Here is an 18,679-nt window from a genome sequence, read left to right on the forward strand (position 1 = left end):
AATGTACTTAAGCCCCGCCCACTGAAACCACTTTTCTGGAATTGAAATCTTCTTTGCCATAATCATGGCCACCCTGCTGTGATTGGTCAAGCATCGAGGTTTGTCACCGTGTGTCATAAATCCTGGAAGTATTCTTCTCCAAGGGACTCGTTGTATAAACAAAGCGAGGCGTGATTACAGCTGGCTGGAGGAGGAGTGAAGCCATTATTACGTCATAATGGACTCTTCTCTCGTAACCTCTCGTTCGCCCAGATTTCAGACGGGGGAGAACTTTATAAAGTAATACCTTCAAAACATGGTCATGATGAGAGACTTACTGCATCTTGGAGAGGAAGATATCAAGACTTGAGTTTGATTTTGATATTAGTTGCCTTTTAAGATCTAACTTGTTGAACCTAATCAACATACAACTCAACCAACCAAGTTGATTTCCGTTTAATATTTTTAAAGTATATCTACGACCGTCTAACTCAGCTAGAGTCTATTCTGGTCGGTGCCATTTGCAGCAGATTACCACATGTTGATCAAGGTGAGCAACTTTTTTTTTGGGAAGGCACTTTCAACTTGACTGCTCGTCAGCTAGATGTTTAGTCATCCTGGTCAGCTAAACTTTGACTGACATTTACAAAGAATCACAAAAACGACATTAGAATTTCTTCCCGTGACCTGGCAACAGATACACAGAGTCATTGAGCCAGACTTGTTGAATGATCGGCTCATAAAAACTGAACACTTGAAAAGCTTTGAAAACTTGATTTCCTTTTTTAAAAAACCCTTTTAGTTCATCCTCAATACACCATTCAGGCCTCGAGTTCTAGACACCCGGACTGTGGCGTCTCTTGGGCAATAAAGAGGCCGAAGGTGTCAATGACGTCAGTTTGGATGCTGATGGTGTTAAATTCATATGAACCCGACACTGAGAGCTGAGGTCTTCTGAGATGCTCTCTGATATACACGGAGCAAATAAAGGTGACTTTAACATGCTAAGTCATGTACCCTATGTTGGTGCAGATACCAAAACAAAACAAACAAAAAAGTAGATTATTTATCTTACATAGGAAATCTCGGATTCTGTGTTGGTTAAAAAAAAGCTTGTTTGTGTTCGTTGGTGAATACGAAGATCACAAAAAACTACTATGTTGTGTTAACAACACTGGTTATAAAAGTGTTTCATTCTGATTTTGAAACAAGAAATTCAGAAACCACGCTCATTGCTAGAGTGAGTGGTAAGAGTCCGACCTCTCGTGTTCATTTGGTGTACTGCAGTTAGACACAAAAAGGAGAAACGACTGGCAAAAAAAAGGGAACTACCTGTAGTAATAAAGGAACATTATCACTTAACACTAAATACCTATGAAACTTCAAATAAAGGAAGCGAAGTTCATGACACGGATATGTTCTCGTCTGTCTGTCAAAAAGCATGATTTATGTCTAAAATAAAGCAGAATTTCTCCAACACCAATAACCATTTATCAGGAGAGTGGGAAGCTGTCGACGCTGTTTATGAGGTCAGGTTCACCTCACACTCCTCCGCGTTGACCTCTGACCTTCACTGGAAATATGGTGGCGGCTGCGATATCTCGCTCTCCTCCATGCAGCGTATACTTCCTACACAAGACAACACAGAAGGTATCTTGGCAAAAGTTCAAAATTATAGGAAACAAATACAAATACATCACCCATTCACATGTTTTCTAGTAAAATAAAGCTTTTTTTTAATTAAACTTGTTAAAGTCTACCCTAAATCCCACAAACTATTTATTTTATTAAACTTTATTTAATATAACATTTTCAAAGATTTAAAATAAATACCCATTTTTGACTAAAAATGTATCATCTTTAATAATTATGATATTTTAAATTTTATTGAATTTATCGTTTTATATGAGCTTCCCAACTAAGAAACTTGAATAAAGCTCATAATAATCAGATAAAATACCAAGTTTATTTCCATTTGATGCATCACAATCCCACTTCCTGTCTAACCAGGAAGCCACAGAGATAATAAACAACCTGCTGTTGAGCAATTGCGGGAGAAATGAGTGCGAAGGAAAGACAGCTGGTGAGATAACCTTTGTAAAATGGGGTGATGGTCACCTGGTCTGCCTTATTTTGTTTGTTCCAATTTCATTCCTGGAGATTGCCTTCCAGAGCTCCATGACGGCATCTCCGACAGATCACAGTGTTTCTGCTCGTACCAGCATTAACAGGGGCCTGTGTTTGCGACCCAGCATGGTGCGGCCATGTTGGCAACTTCACAGGTTCTCACTGAGCACATGTGACAGAGAGTCCGGAGATGCCGTGGAGAACCTTCTGCTGCCCTAATGATCCTCCAGATCTCTGAGCGTCTGTGCAGAAATGTAGAACCTAGTAAGTAATGGGAATTCTGTGTGTGGAAGTATATCAGTTCCATCATTGAATGTTTGAATTAAACAATTGTTTGTTTTTTCTTAATAATAATAATCAAATTCAGTTATTTGTTTGAGAGGTTGAGTATGTTTTTTTGACTCAATTTATAAAATGTGTTTGTTTTTTCACTCTAGTTAGTTAATATATATATAAAAAATGTTCTTAATTAAAAGAAAATGTTCTTATTAATCCATGGTTGGTTGAAAGTATTTCGGTACAGTTTTGGTGCTGTCTGGTGGCACTAGAACAAAACATTATTATATTTGTATATATTTTTTGAAATTATTGAAATATATTGAAGAAAATATTCAATTTTAAAGAAATATATTTGAAAACAAATTCAACATTTCAATATAGAAATGATTGAAAGCATTAAAATTCAATACTCAAAGAAACATTTAAATAAAAGCTAAGTTTAAACCATTCAAAGTTGTAATGCCACCGATCGTAAATAATAGCAAAGTTGCTTCCAGAATTGTAACTTGTCGAGCTCAGGCTGTCAATGAGGTAACAGCCGGGAGACGTTCTGTGCTCCTTGTTCAACGTCTATTTACAACAACTTCCCCTTATACCTTCTTGTCCGTCCTTCTATGTGTTCCTCTTATATCGTTCCTACCCTCTGCCTCCAACACCCTACATCTCTCGCCTTTAGTTACTGTTATACTTTTCTACAAAAGCTTGTTTTAGTTATAACAACAAATTACCCCAAACAGTAATTATCCATATTAACTGTACATTCAAGTGACCAACTTGATAACTCTTATAAACACCCTTGGTTCAACATTTTATCCAAACATCAATGTCGTTCTTCTCTAAGGATCTTTACCTAGTCTCTCGAGCTGGACCACTAATGGTTACTGTTTCCTTCAGGGTTTTTTTACCCAGACCTTCTGACCTGGTCTGAGCTCCGGTTTCGGCTTTGTTCGATGCCTTTTGTTGAACCAGAAGGCCTGTTTGTCTTTCTGGTCTTCATCTAGCCTGAAGGTAAGGCCAACTGGGTTATAGCTTTTATTTTACTGACGGGCAGAGGTTTCCCGGTGTTGCGAACCTATCAGAAGCTGTGCAGGTGATGATCCGTGTGACCAAAGAGTGGCCCTGTAAGCCAAGAGAGCTTTGTGTGGATCCTTCCCCTTTCTTCAAGACCGATTTAACAGTCCTTACAGCTCCCTCAGCTTCTCCATCGCTTTGAGGATAACGAGGGCTGCTGGTTGTGTGAAGTCCCAGTCATTGGCAAACGCTGCAAACTCCGCCGCTGCAAATTGGGAGGCCGTTGTCCGTGACAACAGTTTCTGGGACAACGTGGCGAGCAAATATAGACTTCGACTTTCCCCGTCACTTGTGCCGTGGTTGTCGAGGCAAGGTTAGCAAACTTCAATGTAGCGTGAGTAGTAGTCGATAACCACGAGGTACATTGGCGTTGTTCCGCTTGCTGCCATGGTCTCTCTGGCAACTGAGTCGTCAGCAGCGGTTCTGGTGTCTTATGAACCTCTCTCGCACATATACCACAGCGTTCCACTTTCTGTTTAATCTGTTTAGTCAGGCCCACCCACCAGATAGACTGCTGAGCTATTGCTGTACACTTTGTCATGCCATTGGTGGCCTTAATAAAGTTTGTTAAAGGGCACCTAATGTGCTGATTTAAGTGTCTCTTAAATTGTTCTAGGACCTCTATTATACTCATCACTATGTTTCTTTTTGAACAAAACTCTCATTTAGTAAAGATATTTACATTAGAAAATACGATTAAGCCCCGCCCACTTGCACGCTGTTTTGGCTGGAGAAGAAATGTCGTCCGAGCAACCACGCCCACTCTGCTCTGATTGGTCACAAAAACACGAGTTGCATTCAAGGAGTCACGTAAATTTCAAAATCACCCCTAAAACTCCCATTTTGTACATTAAAAAAATAAAAATAAAAATAATGTTTGCTGCTTAATGTACACATTACAAAAACACCTAAAGGCAGAAGTAACTCTCACCATGTTTACATAAATATTTATTTTGTTTCACGATTAACATGTAGGTACTTAACTGATTTAGGGACATTTCCACCAGAGTGATGTCAGAATGTATAATTTAAACTGTAATCTTATTTGGTGAATTTTCAGACGAGAGAGAACTTTATTAAGTAATAACTTCAAAACAGCAACGTCATGATGAATGAAATACTGCATTTTCAAGAGGACGACTTCAACATTTAGAACATGTGAATAAGTCAGGAGAGTTGGGTTTTCACTTTAGGTGCCCTTTAAGCACATCCTCCTGCATTGTTATCTGCAGGATGATGATTCTTTCTCATCAGCAGTCCGTCGGCCACAAACAAGTCTTGCTGGTATTGCCAATACGGTTGCAGTAGAAGTGGAAGAGCTTGTTCTGAGGCCAACCTGTTTGCACTATGTTTTACAGTCTTCTACCAACATCACCCGTGCCATCCTGATGGCCGCTGCGCCGACACCGGCAGGTGTTCCATTATAAGGTTGATGGACGCACATACATCCTTTTCCAACTGCATAACCTCTGTTGTCGGTGGAGTGGAAAAAGTGGTTTCCCTGGAAAGTGCATCTGCTGTAATCACTTTCTTTCCAGGCACATGCTCAATCCTGAAAGTGAAGCGTAGCAGTCGTAGCCTAAATCTCAGAATGCGAGATGTCAAATCATCTCTGCGACCCAGCAGGGAGATGAGGGGTTTGTTATCATGACTGTATCAGGAACTTCCCTTCCTACCAGTTAAGATCGTAATCGCTCTCATGCCCAGGTCAAAGCAAGCGCTTCCTTTTCAATATGGGCATATCTGCGTTCTGTTCGTCATGCTGCGTGATATATAAGCAACTGGTCGCCACTCTCCAGACTGCTGTGACAATACTCGTCCTACTCCAAATGATGAAGCATCAGCTGCTACTATTGTCTCCCTGTTCAGGCTGTATTGTGCCAAAACTTCCAGTGGGCTCAGTTCCTTACGCAGCTCATCAAATGCTTTCCACTGTGCGCTACACCCAGTCAGTGTCTGTCTTAAGTAGCTTGTGTAAGGGTTAGGTGAGTGCAGCTATGCCCGGAGAGAATTTCCCCACATAGTTTACCACACCCACAGCATCTACATTACATCAGCGGCATCTTTGGGGAGTTGGCTTTTCAGTTATCGCCTTGATCTTGACTTAGATCTGCCTCAATACCCTGTGCGCTGATAATGTGACCAAGGAACACGACACTGTCGAATGCAAAGTGGCATTTGTTAAGGGTCAAGCCCTTCTCCTGAAGCCGCCGAGGAAGTCATCGGCATGACACACTGTCGCTTCCATTCCTGTCAACATCTGTGTCAGCCCCTTTTGAAAAATGTTCAGGTGCCGACAAAATCCCGAATGACAGTCTTCTGAAACAGTATCTCCCATAAAGGGGTGATGAAGATGGTCAGCAGGACTGAATCTGGATGCAAAGGTATCTGCCAGAACCCCCGCTGTCGCATCTAGCTTCGTAAAGATTGTTGCTCCTGATAGCTTGGCCAGGGTTTCATCGACGGATAGTAAGATGTACCTCTATCGGAAGATATATTTATTCGACCGGGTCATGTTGGAAAACAGATTCTTTCCTGCAGGTTTTGGCTGCACAACATTCTGTAGCGTCTTCAATAGGCATTATTACCCCCATTCTCTCTGTCCTCTTTACTTTTTCATACAATGGAAGTGGCACACACGTCTTGGGAGAGACTATGCATATGGCTTAACCTCCTCTTTAAGCTTGATCTTGTATTCCCCTTTTTAAGCAGCCCAGTCCTTTGAACACCTTTGGGTATTGACTTTTCAAGTCGGCCTCCAGCTATTTTACACTATCAATTATTTGCAATAGCTTCAAATCAGAGATTGCTGGAAACCCAAGCAGAGCAGTGGATTCTGTACCACATATACAGGTTGTGTTCTGTATTTATATTCCATCGTTGCATTGAACTTTCCTTCCACCTGTAGCCGTTCGTTGCTGGGAAAACACAGTCGTGTTGTTGGTTTCGTGAGTTGACCATGCCAGTCTTTTGGGTTGGCTCCAGTATCCAACTTGAACATAATACTTTGTCCGTTCACTTTTAACGTCCTTTACCATGCTTTGGGCTTCTCTACTGTTGAAACGACTCCTAGGAAAAGAGTCTCCTCCTCTTCCTCCTTGAGTACCACTCTACCAGACCTGCAAACTGCTGCAAAGTGACCTTTTCGTCCACATTTTCTGCATTCTGCTTCTTGTGAAGCACAGCTTTATCGCCCATCGTGTAAACGAATGAGTTCACTCGATAATTCTCATCCTTGCTGTCTAGTCCTGCGGCGATTCGGAATCTTTCAAACCGGCAGATCGGGTTCAGCCAGTTTTTCCGAGAAATCAAAGTTCTCTGATGGGTTTTCCAGAGAAAAACGAATCCATCTTTCCTCGGCGAAATAGTAAACAGTCTTTTTTTTTTGTTCACTCAGGTATTCGGCTAACGTTAGCTTAGCTTCATTCTGGGACTCGCACAATGAGGGACCAGACGGGAGACGATCTGTCTTTATTTACAATAAGAATGTTTTAAAAACATTTCCCCAACTCTTTTCAACCTCAATAAAAATTTAAATATATATTTTTTCTATATTATATCTTTGGGTCATGCGTCCAACTCAGGGCCGGGTCTAGACAGGTATGAGGGGGCAGCCACAAATCTTGAGGGGGCATTTCGCTGTAACTTACTTACTTACATGTAAGTTTGAGGGGGCACAACATTTATTTGAGGGGGCCAGGCCCCCTCTTGCCCCTGCCTAGACCCGGCCCTGGTCCAACTTCATGCCATTTTATGTGGCCTTCAAGCGCTTGACCTGAATATTGGTTAACTCAAACTTAAATATAACTTCATATACATCTGCTTCAAAGAATGTCAACATACAACCACGGAGATACTAAACACTAAAATAAATCTTCAAACAACATTAATGGAAATCGATTTCACGTTCTGCTCTTAAGAGTTTCCAGTTAAATAACATTTCGTTCGATCCACGATCTGGATTCTATTTGACTTGTTGGCCCCTGGAGATCCCGTATTTTCGAGATGAAAAAACAAGCCTTTTTAAAGTCGTCTCACTCAAGCGACACAAACAACATCGCGGCTAATGACGTCCGCAGACGATACACACCTGCTCTTCATACTGCAGCTCCTCTTCTATTACCGCGGCCCCCAGAAGACCGACAAGAGCTGCTGTGAAGATACTTGCAGGGAATTGCACCTCAGGGCAGAGGGCGTCTTGTTAGACGCAGCTGAAATGAACGCGCTTGTTATGAGAGGATTTCAATGGATTACTTTCCGCTCGGCTCTCGGAGGAAGGATTTATTCTCGTGCTGATGTTGGATGATCATCTTTACAGGAGAACTGGGGCTCTGATGCGGAGACACTGAACTGCTGAAATAAGCTACGAGTTCAAGAGCGTTTGAGCTTCAACAAGCAATGATCATGTTTTAAAGCTAAATATAATAATACATTATGTTAGTGTAATTCTTGCAACCCTTATTGTTTATAAAAGTTTAAAGAAACAGAAAATATAGCACTAAATATTACTTAAGTGTCTATTACATAAAAGTGGCTCATCAAAAAATAATATTTTGTTGAATTGCAAAATAGTAATTAATTAATTTGATGAGTTTGTTCTTGTTTTATTTTGAAATTCAAAATATCAAGTCATTTTCTGTGCTTCACTGGATTGTTGGACTAAAATCAAGGGTAGATAAATCATCACGTTGACCTTTAAATATGTCGGTCTTAAAGATAATATAAGGGTATCAGTGATTATGGATGTGAAGCTGATGAGTTTGTTTTGTAAAGAAGGACAAACACACAGAAGAGATGTTTAAGATCATTTGAGCGTCGAAGAATGAAAGTGTTATATCGAGATCACGCTCACACTTACTGTAAAGTGTATCTCAAAGATTTTGTTTTGCCCAAGACTTGGAAAAGATGATAAATGAATAAGATTTTGGCCCCTTGTGCCATTAACTTCTAGTCTATTTAATCTGGATCTTCCTTAACGTTGTTCTTGTGACCCATATTTGAGTAAATTTGAGCAACAAGATGCTCGAAAAAACAAATATACATTCTCACGATACATTGACTTTACAAAACAAGTGATTTCTTAAAGGGAGTCCCTTGAATTATGACTACATTTTGAAGAAAATAGATTAGCAAATGTGGAAAAACAGGTTTGTGTTGAGATTGTTGGAGGATTCAATATATTAAAAATATACCTTAATTCCCTCCATAGCATTTCCCCTTCATTTAACCTCTTGACAAGTGATAGGAGCTTGACTCAGTAAGAAAGTCAGACACCTCCACCTCCACCCCCTTCATCTCCCACAGCTTCCATGCTGTGAAAGATCTCCTCGCTGTCATCTTCAGCTCTTCACACCTCCAGCTCCATAGGCGGCTTCCTTCTCCACGTTGCCCAAAAAAAAAAAAAAATGGAATGTGTTTCTGAGGAATGACAGCTCGGCAAACAATCTCAGCGTTGTTGACAACACACTTCAGAGGTGCAGATATTTTTGGGACGCCAGGCGGGTGGGCGTATCAGAGGAAGCGCTGGTGTTGACTTAAAGGTTGACATGAGGAGCAGTTTGTCATTTCACTCTTTCTTCAGCAATTTCAAGAAAACAGGGACAAATATTCAGCTGGAATAAATATAAATTAAATGAAAATAAAAATAGTACCAGGAGTTGATGGTGAGGGCGCACGGTCGCTGACAGCAAGAAGGTTGCTGGTTCGATTCCAGGCCAAGGCAACCTTTCTGTGTGTAGTTTGTATGTTCTCCCCGTGTTGCGTGGGTTTACTCCAGCTACTCCAGTTTCCTCCCACAGTCCAAAAACATACAGAGGTTAATTGAGAACTTTGGGAAATTGTCCATAGGTATGAGAGCGTGTGTGAATGGTTGTCTGTCTTTGTGTGCCCTGCGACCGACTGTCATCCTGTCCAGGGTGTCCCATGCCGCTCACCCTATGATTCTGGGATAGGCTCGAGTCTCCCCGCAACCCTGACCCCGGGATAAAGCAGTTGTCAATGAATGAGTTGATGGGTTCACAAAAAACATGGCAACTTAAAGGGGCGATTTTGATATATATGTATGTTTGGTAAATATATTAATCGTAAAATTATTTTTATTTAATGACTTAAACAGTTATTTTCCATGTAGTTCCCTCCGTTGTTCTTTTTGTAATAATGTAAGTAAGTAAGTAAGTAATTTTTATTTGTATAGCGCTTTTCCAGACCAGGGTCACAAAGCGCTTAAAAAATCAAAACAATATTCAATAAAGTATATACTTTAAAGGGCAAGATAAAACTGATAACACAACAGGAGTTCCAGTAAAAATCAAGGAAAAGCCTGAACAAATAAAAACATACTGGAATAATAGAACTCATACACAATAAATTATAATTTGTATTAACTTTAAAATGATATCCTTCTTTATTTTAGATTTTTACCCGTTTTTCTTTTTTATTATTATGATTATTATTATTTTTCTTTTTTTAAACGCGGTAGTACTTAAAGCCACCAGTGAGTGGCAGTGCAGAGTCACGAGTAGACCGCGCCTAAAAAATCATCAGCAGAAGAAGTCATGCGTCAGCACCTTCAGGTAAGAGCTTTATTTCTACGCTTCACTTGAGCTTCAAGTACTTCTGAGCTCCTTTCGCTGCTTTTCCACACAACCACACTTCTGCACTCATGTTTGCAAAAGACCACTAGAGTTTTATTCTGCTGTTTTTTTTTCTTCCTAAGTTTCTTAAATGAAAATATAACTTTAAAAAACAGTGGACAACCAGCATCTCAGTTGTCTTTCATATAAATTAACTAAATAAATGAAATTAAATTAATAATTGACATTAGTTTATAATTTGTTTTGTGATACTAAAGGGAAATGTAAGAGGCTTTTAAAAATGAAACTCAACAGAAATATATATCTTTTGTTTGAAATGATCAGAAATAAATCATTAAGTAAATGCATATTAAATTGAAAATGATTGTTCAATTTCTAAGCATACATTACACAACTATATTCCTACGAGACTTAATTTGAAAATATTCATTTTATTATGGTTTAAATCTGAGGAGCTGAAAAATGTTACAAACCTCTCTTTTTTAATAGTTTAACATTTTAATCCAATACATTTTCTGATGTTCACCCACAAGATGTAATATATATTTTTAAATCCCCTGGAATTAAGTATAACATAAAAGGACAACCAAGGACAATAGATCAATAGAGATAAAGATCGGAATTGATGAGTGATGGAAACGGCACCATCTCATCGCCATCTGATCTTTACGGATCAGCGCCGCCCATGAAGGTGCCCTTGAAAATGGGCCAAGTGGATCTTTTTGTTGACTTGTTTGGATAAGGGAAGTCAAATATTTGATGCAGGAAATCCAATCCGTGCTGATATTTGATCCACGGCTCGCAGCGAACTCCAGACTTGACTCCACCGCTGCCTTGTCAGCTCGAAGTAGCGTTTGAAATTGTGTCTTTGGAAACTAGGACAAATAAATCATGTTAATGTGATCAATTACTCAGATTTATTAATAGCCTTCCTCCGTTGCTCTCCAGTGAGTCCGCCGTGGAAATTCTAATCCTTTTCCTGCACATGCCGGGGGATCGTGTGTTTCCCAATAATTCCCATATTTTTAACATCATTGCAGGTAAGGAAGGGGAATGACTCGGATGTTGGTTCTGAACCGTGAGTTGTAAAACTGACTCCTTTGGTAATTGGGATGCATGAAATGAAAAATTCCAAAAATAAAGAGGTTAATGAATTCAATTATAAAACTGAAATTCAGGTAACTAAGGCCTAAAAATGGAATCCGAAACTAAAATAACTTCATGCTAATTATTTGCGCCAAAGAACGGCACTGTTTTTCCATTTCCCTTTTTGTGTGTTATATTATTTAATTATTTTGTTCTCTACTGTCACCACGAAGGAAAATCCTATGTTGTGTTAACAACACAGGTAACAAAAGATTCTGATTCTGATTAGTACCATTCTATTTATGGGTATCACTGGGTACCTCACTAAAATCAAGGCATTGCAATTGCTTCAAAAAATCACAACAAAAATATAAAATGTAATTTAATTAAAAACAGGCTTATCAAACTAAACCACACTCATGATGTGTGTAGAGGCTCATAGGCTAAAAATATGAATTGTAAAACATTTCATCTTATTGAAATAAAGTGCGTTTAATTTAAGTATTTGTCAACATTTATAGGTAGGGGAAGTTCAGCGAAGGGCGTTCGGAACAAGTGATACTTCTGAAAGATGAGCTCCGCAGTTAAGCTTATCTTCTGCCTGACATGAGAGTATTTTCTTTTGTGATTTTATTATAAAATGGTGCATTTAAAAAAAAAGAAGTAGGCTTTCAATCATATTTTATGTATTACCGTTTGTAGTTCTACTATGGTTTATAGTTCAATAAATTGTGTTTACATTAAAATGTATTTCTATTTTTATTTTCCCCTTAACATGTAAATATTCACACTGTTGATTTTTTGGGGGTCACAATTAAACTTCCGGCCACTAGACGGCAGCGCTCCTTACATCCTCCGCGGCTAAAGCAACAATGAAATGGGGCAAGATCCTGGCCATGACTGAGGACGAGAGGATACAGTCGACTGCAGCAGCTTATAAAACTGGTGTTTGGACATATTTTGGTTTCTAAACAAATGAAAAGCAGTTACAACATCAAGAGTCACAATGTCTGTAAATTCTTGCAGTATGCGAACAGTAACTAACTAATATATAGTTTTTCCTAATTATGAACTAATTTTGGGTGAACTATCCCTCTAATCTTAATGCAATTGAGTGTGATCAGTTTAAGAAGGTTCATTAATTTTTACATTGTACAACGTTTTGGATTAAATGCACTTTAGTTTCGTTTTTACACTAAAGACATTTTCCTTCTGATGGGAATTTTTTTTTTTCAGTCTCAAATATCCTTGATAAAATGTCTTTCAATATATTGAATATTGCAGATATTGTGTATAAAATGGTCATGTATATCAAATTATGAGTTACACGTATGAAGCTACTTTTTGACTTTACCTTTTTGTTAATCCATCACAGACATGTTGGTTGTTGGGATGTGTCTTTCATTGGTATTCGTGTGCATGGAGAGACTCGGACATACTTTTCTCTCCCGCTGGTAATTGGATTGTGTTTCCAAAGGTGCGCGTCTGATTGAAACTCTCCTCTCATTCTTTGCCTTTTACCAAATCTATTGCCTTCCTTCTGAAAGGCAGAGTCTTTTTTACCTTCTTGCAGCCGTTGTACAAAGATCCAATTAAAAGTATCTCGCCTCACACCTGCTGTGCGAGATGAAGGAGTGTGCTCGTGTCGGTCACTGAATTCCTTGTTTTCCCCTTTTCTCAAATGCGCTGCGATTAATGAACGCGCTTCAAAAAGAGTTGGTAACATTACAAGACTCTAATGCCGTGTAGCCGAGGGGTCGGGCTTCATCACGCTCAATAATTAAAAATGTGTCCATCATCGGCAAATCCAGTGTGAATGCACGATTAAACACCTGATCAACTGTAAAAAAATCAAAGTGATGTATGAATTAATTGTGTGTCTACTGAACCTAGTGTTGTTTTTAAACGGATTCAGGTGGAAGAGAAGAACATTTATTTCTGCCTTCTTTTTAATTATCTTCATTCAATGTCCTTGATCTCTTTCTTGGTTTAGAAAAAAGTATATTTTCACTTTTCTATCACAAAAAAAAATGGTTACAACGAAAGCCTCATCTTCAAGGTTCAACTGTCTCCTGTCCAATACTCCCCTTCGGTGAAGATCAATCTGTTTTCTCCCTGGTAGACAGATTTCGGCTGCTTTCTTTCGGGGGAAGAGTCAACAGAGTCAGAGTAATCACCCCATGTGTCACTCTCTGTGCACAAATAAAGCTCTCTGTTGTCTAGTTAGAGGAGCCTGACGGTGATATAAACATACTCGATAATAATCATTCTGGTTGATGTGTCTGTGAAGGGCTGTTTTGGGAATGAGCGACTTTAGCTTTACTTTTTAATTGCCCAAAAAAATTGGCAACCGAAAAAAGTTCATTTTGGATGGAGGGGAATAGGAATCAGCAGGATTGACATCAGACTTTGGGGATCATGTACTGCAGACTAAACGCACATTTCTATCTTCTTACCGTGAGCCATTGAGAAATTGTGGTTTTATCTCAAGACTCTGTCATTTTCTGTTCTAATGGACACTCTCTGAACAAAGAATGTACGAAGAAAGTAAAAGGAACTTGAATAAGTACATCCACTCTGAAAACAACTGTAGATCTGCCTCAATGTTCAAGTACTTTAGTCACATTCTGTAATGTGTCAGTAGATCGTTTTTTAAATAGAACCGCTCAACCCTGTCACCGGTTCACCAAGGAACCACACCCGCTCCTTGTGTTTGCGTAAAAATTTTGAAAATGGAAGGGGAAGATTTTGACAGTAGAATATACATTTTCCATGTCAACAATGCTTTAGTCAACCAACAAAGAACCAAGAAAAGATGTAATATTTGATCCTGAGGTGATTCCATAAGATCCGTTGGAGACACAAAGGCATCAGTTGACCAGAAAAGTAGTGATGCTCTGATGAAGCTTCATGAAAAAGTGTCTTATTTTCAGAGTCCACTAGATGGCGGTCTCTGGACTATTCTCCTTTCTTTTGAACAACTGTTCTAATGAAACATCACATCATTTTTAAACTGAAGGCGCCACCTACTGACCTCTAAACAACATGACACTGCTTCATGAAGCTTCATCACTACAGAAAAAGCCTGGTATGTCCCAAGAAAAGACTGGGTATCGTAGTACGAGACGTCTTCGCTGGAACAACTTCCACTGCAACATAACCTAGAAAAACCTACAACAGGGATATTTTAATTGTTAATTTCTCTGGCCTGAATTATGTGACTGGGAGCCAACTTCATCGCAAAACATATTCCTTCGTTTGCGTTTCTAAAGGATGGAGAGATTCCAACATTCATTGAGAAAATAACGATGGTAGACATTTATTATTAATTGTCACCATGGTCTTATATATTTGGTCCCTTTGGTACTCTGAATATAAGGTCATAGAAATTGAAGCAGGAGGGCGAAAAGTATTTTACTCTAGAAACCTGCCCCAGATTCACTCAGGAAATATCGATACGTCTTCCTTCATTGGTATCTGAGCTGTGTCCAATTATTTGAGCCCAGCTGTGAGCGGTATGTGCCGAACACTTGGTTTGAGAATAAGAAAATAATGTGTCTCACTAAATGTCTCTTCAGGGGAAATTGCAAACTAGCTTGTTGGACAAACTAGCTTGTTTTAAAGTATTTTGCATACCTCTTACTTTGCCTTTTGACTCAGCTCTTTCTTTACTAGGGGAATATATATGAAATTATTGACAAACTTATACAGTACATATGTTTCAAATGAGCGCGACATATTGTTTTATACGGTAAGTTTCTTATCTATTAGATATTCCTAGCAAATCAGAAAATATGGGATATAATAATAATAATAATAATAATCTCTATTTATATAGCGCCTTTCTAGGAGTTAGTTTGTCCATTACATGGGAAGTAGTGACATTATTATTATTATGAAGTTTTTTGTGTAAACCTGGACACCTCAAGACATTATATTCATAGAAATAAGGCTTGTTTTTTATATCAATGTCATAACATGCAACATGAGCCGTTTTTTCCTCATGTCATCTATCTCCTCCTCAAATCTCATGTTATCTCCTTAAAAAAAAAAATATATAGTCATCACATCCGCATGATGATTACATGTAAACAAGGAAAACTTTTATTCCATAAATGATGAAATGAAATGAAGCACAGAAACGGTCATTCAATCTTCACCTTTTGACATTATTACTCTGTGAAGTTACGGATTTGAAGATAAAGCCAAAAAAAGTTAAATAAATAAAAAGCCCCTTATTGACGCTGTAGGCCAACTATTAATGTTAACAACGCTGAATGAAAACTATAATGTATAAAAACTATATCATTTTTAAATTAAAGAATATAAACTTTATATCCAGTTTAAATTCATGTTTTCATCTTTTTTATCACAATGAGACCCCTGGCAAGATAACATACAAGGAGCTAATTTTTCATTAACAAAAAACAAAACAAAAAAAAAACCAGACTTTCTATACAAAGACTTAGTTTAGCTTCTTTTTATCCCGCACAGACCGAAATAATAATAGAAATAAACTCCAGGCATAAGCTTTGGTGTCAAGAGGTTACGATTCACTGGAGAAGCCATTGATTTTTGGAAAAAGTACATTTGACCTAAAAACAGTTCAACGCAAGATTAAAAATATATAATCCACAACAATGTTGTATATCTTTAAAGATACAGGAGAAGAAGCTCCTGACTGTCAGGGATGGACATAAAACATTTATCAAAAGTTTAACGGTCGAAAAGCCCCTCATCGGAGCATGTTCATATGTATTGAAAAGCGTGTACCACATGTATATTACCTCAAAGAGCCGAGGACAACTGTCGTTTGCCTCTAAGAGAAAGAGTGGGGGAGAGAATAGAGATCAACAAAGTCCCATTGGCATCACTTCGCTCTAATCCTCTTTGTGCTTCACCTGGCTGGCATACTAATGATGGAGAAATGACCTAGATTTCTCTCTCAGCGCTCACAGCGTGAGGTAGCAGCAGTGACTTGGGTTTTTTTTGTGTAACTTTTGTTTCTGCCATGTCTCAGCCAAAGAATGAAGCACTCAGCGTGCATTCTTTTTGCCTTTCGCTCGAGGTAAGAGGTCATGTATTGAAGACAAAAAAAAAGAGCTGTGTCTACGACAGATTGAGGAGAGAATCATGATTTATTTTTCGACACCATTTTTCTTGTCAAAAAAAACAAACAAATAAAAACACATTGCGGTATAAAATGCCAGGAGCATTCACTGGGTGATGGTAAACTCTGCTTCTGAACAGCGCATCTCTGGAGACATCTCATTTCCAAACTGTCGGAAAGTGTTGAGGGGAAACAGATGTGGAAGCAAGTGTGTGTGGGATGCCAAGTTTAGGGTGCAATTTAGAAATGATTAAATTCAACTTTGTAAACTTCCGAAACCGAGCTTGTTAAACTATGAGTGCACACAAAGCTTTCATTACGGTGGTATCTCTACGGAACGGTGTCTCGCGAGCGAAAACAGAAAAAGGTAATTAACACAACCTATATGGTCCGTGGAAGCATGTTCGGGAGGATTAAACCCATTGACTTTACGACAGGAAGTACAAGTTATTGAGTTAACTGTTCTTCAGAAGTGGTTCACATGGCAACTCGATTGTCATATCAAAGCCTTCCTCCTAAATGTGCTACTTATTGAGTGAGAAACGTGGTATGCATCCAGCATTTGTTTCTCTGCTCTGTTGTGTTGCTGTTTTCCCTGCTTGATCCGTTTTTCTTCCACCTTGAAAAACCCGGCTTTCCAGATAGACTTCACTCGCCTCAAGCTTCTCAAAAACCACTCTCCCTTTATCCTCCTTCCCTTTTGATCCTGAACATGTTCTCTACCAGACTGAATAGAACCTTGATCTATGCTGAACCACATTGTCTATTTCTTGTCTTGACTCCCAAGTTAATGGATCAAGATGCAAGGGTTCCGTTTCTGTGTCTGCACTGAGAATCATACTCACATTTGGTACATTGTGGGTTGAACATCTAGGTTAGATTTTCAGACAAATCATCTGTCATCATGTTGTTTGTTCATAGTCATTTTCCAAGAAGGTTTAATCAGTCCTTTTTTCATTTGTTGTAAAACAACAGAAGTCACAGATTTGTGGCCTGCCTTGTGTTAGAATTATTTGAATCTAAATAAAAATTAAGACAAGATAGTTTCCAAGTACCAAGGCTTTTCCAGATTGAGACTAAGAATGAGACTGAGATGTAAAAAAGTAAAGTAAATTGTGGACCTAAAAAAATCATTGCAGTCAATTATGCTTCATGACCAGTATTATGACTAGGACTAGGCTAGACAAAGAAATTTCCCAAGACAAGACCATAGCTGTGTCTCAAATTCACCTTCTTCTCCTAGTGCACTGGCGGTTAGTATACATCAGGATAGTGTAACTAGTACGCAAATTCTTGACACAAAGTACGTCTCAAATCAAATCCTGCTGCTACGCACTTACCTGGAAACAATGCGACAGCTTCTTCTTCTACTACTATTTAATGATGGTTGCAACCAGCTGTAGCAACACTATCGCCGACATATTTATGCACGTATCGGCACCGAAGACGTGTCATCCTCCTACTGCTGCAGTCCATTTGAGTGTTAGTGACGTAGCTTCCGTTTACAACGTCAACGTCAATAACATGGCGGCTGTTTAGGGTAGAAAGTGTCCATTGATCCGTACTCAGTTTTGTGGGCGTTTTAGTACGACAATTTAGTGTGCAGGGCGCACCTTATTTCGCATACCAAGTATTGAGACTCACTTATGCGCTAAAAAGTTTAAGTACGCAAGTATGCAATTTAAGACACAGATCATGTCTGCAGCTGTCCAAGTCTGATTTTTGGAGTAACAGGCAAAAAATTATGTTCATATGAAGGTCACCACCTTCATCCACCTCGCCCAAAAACACACTTAAAAACATCCAAATACCTCCGTACTACTCGTCTGTACCGTCCCTTTTGTTGTGACCCCTATATAAGAGGAATTGTTCAGAAAATATTGGAAGTCTATATTTTAAGATTGTTTGTAGCAGAAGCTTAAAGGCTAACATGTTGCGTAGATGGGAAACGCTCCTGGTAAATGTTGTGAGAGCTTCCAGTCTATTTACCACTGGGGGTTCTCGTCTCATTTTACATTCAATGCTAAAATATGCTGAGTACAATGTCTACTGAAAATAAAGCAGAGAGACATTGCTTACAGACACTGATGTTTACTGGTCCAAAATGAAATATTAGGATCAGTAATTGACATTAAAATAAAGTTAACCAGCAAAGAATGAACACTCAAGTCCTGAAACGTGTTTTCCTGCTTGTGAAGAAGCAGTTAACTGTAACAATTACCTTACATCATATCTTAACCTCAGCATATCTGGATTTCTTTAAGAGAAGTTCGGACTCTCCTGATTATAACACATTGATATATTCTGCAACACCAAACCAAATGTTTCATTATGATTCATCCCAAGACCATGAAAGGATCTGAACTTATCTGAAAGTCATAGTTTTTCTTCTAACAGCCTTCTTCTTCTTCTCCTTCTCTGTGAAATTCCTGGA

This window comes from Callionymus lyra, chromosome 8 (assembly GCF_982586985.1).
Source record: "Callionymus lyra chromosome 8, fCalLyr1.hap1.1, whole genome shotgun sequence".
In the NCBI taxonomy this organism is placed as follows: domain Eukaryota; kingdom Metazoa; phylum Chordata; class Actinopteri; order Syngnathiformes; family Callionymidae; genus Callionymus; species Callionymus lyra.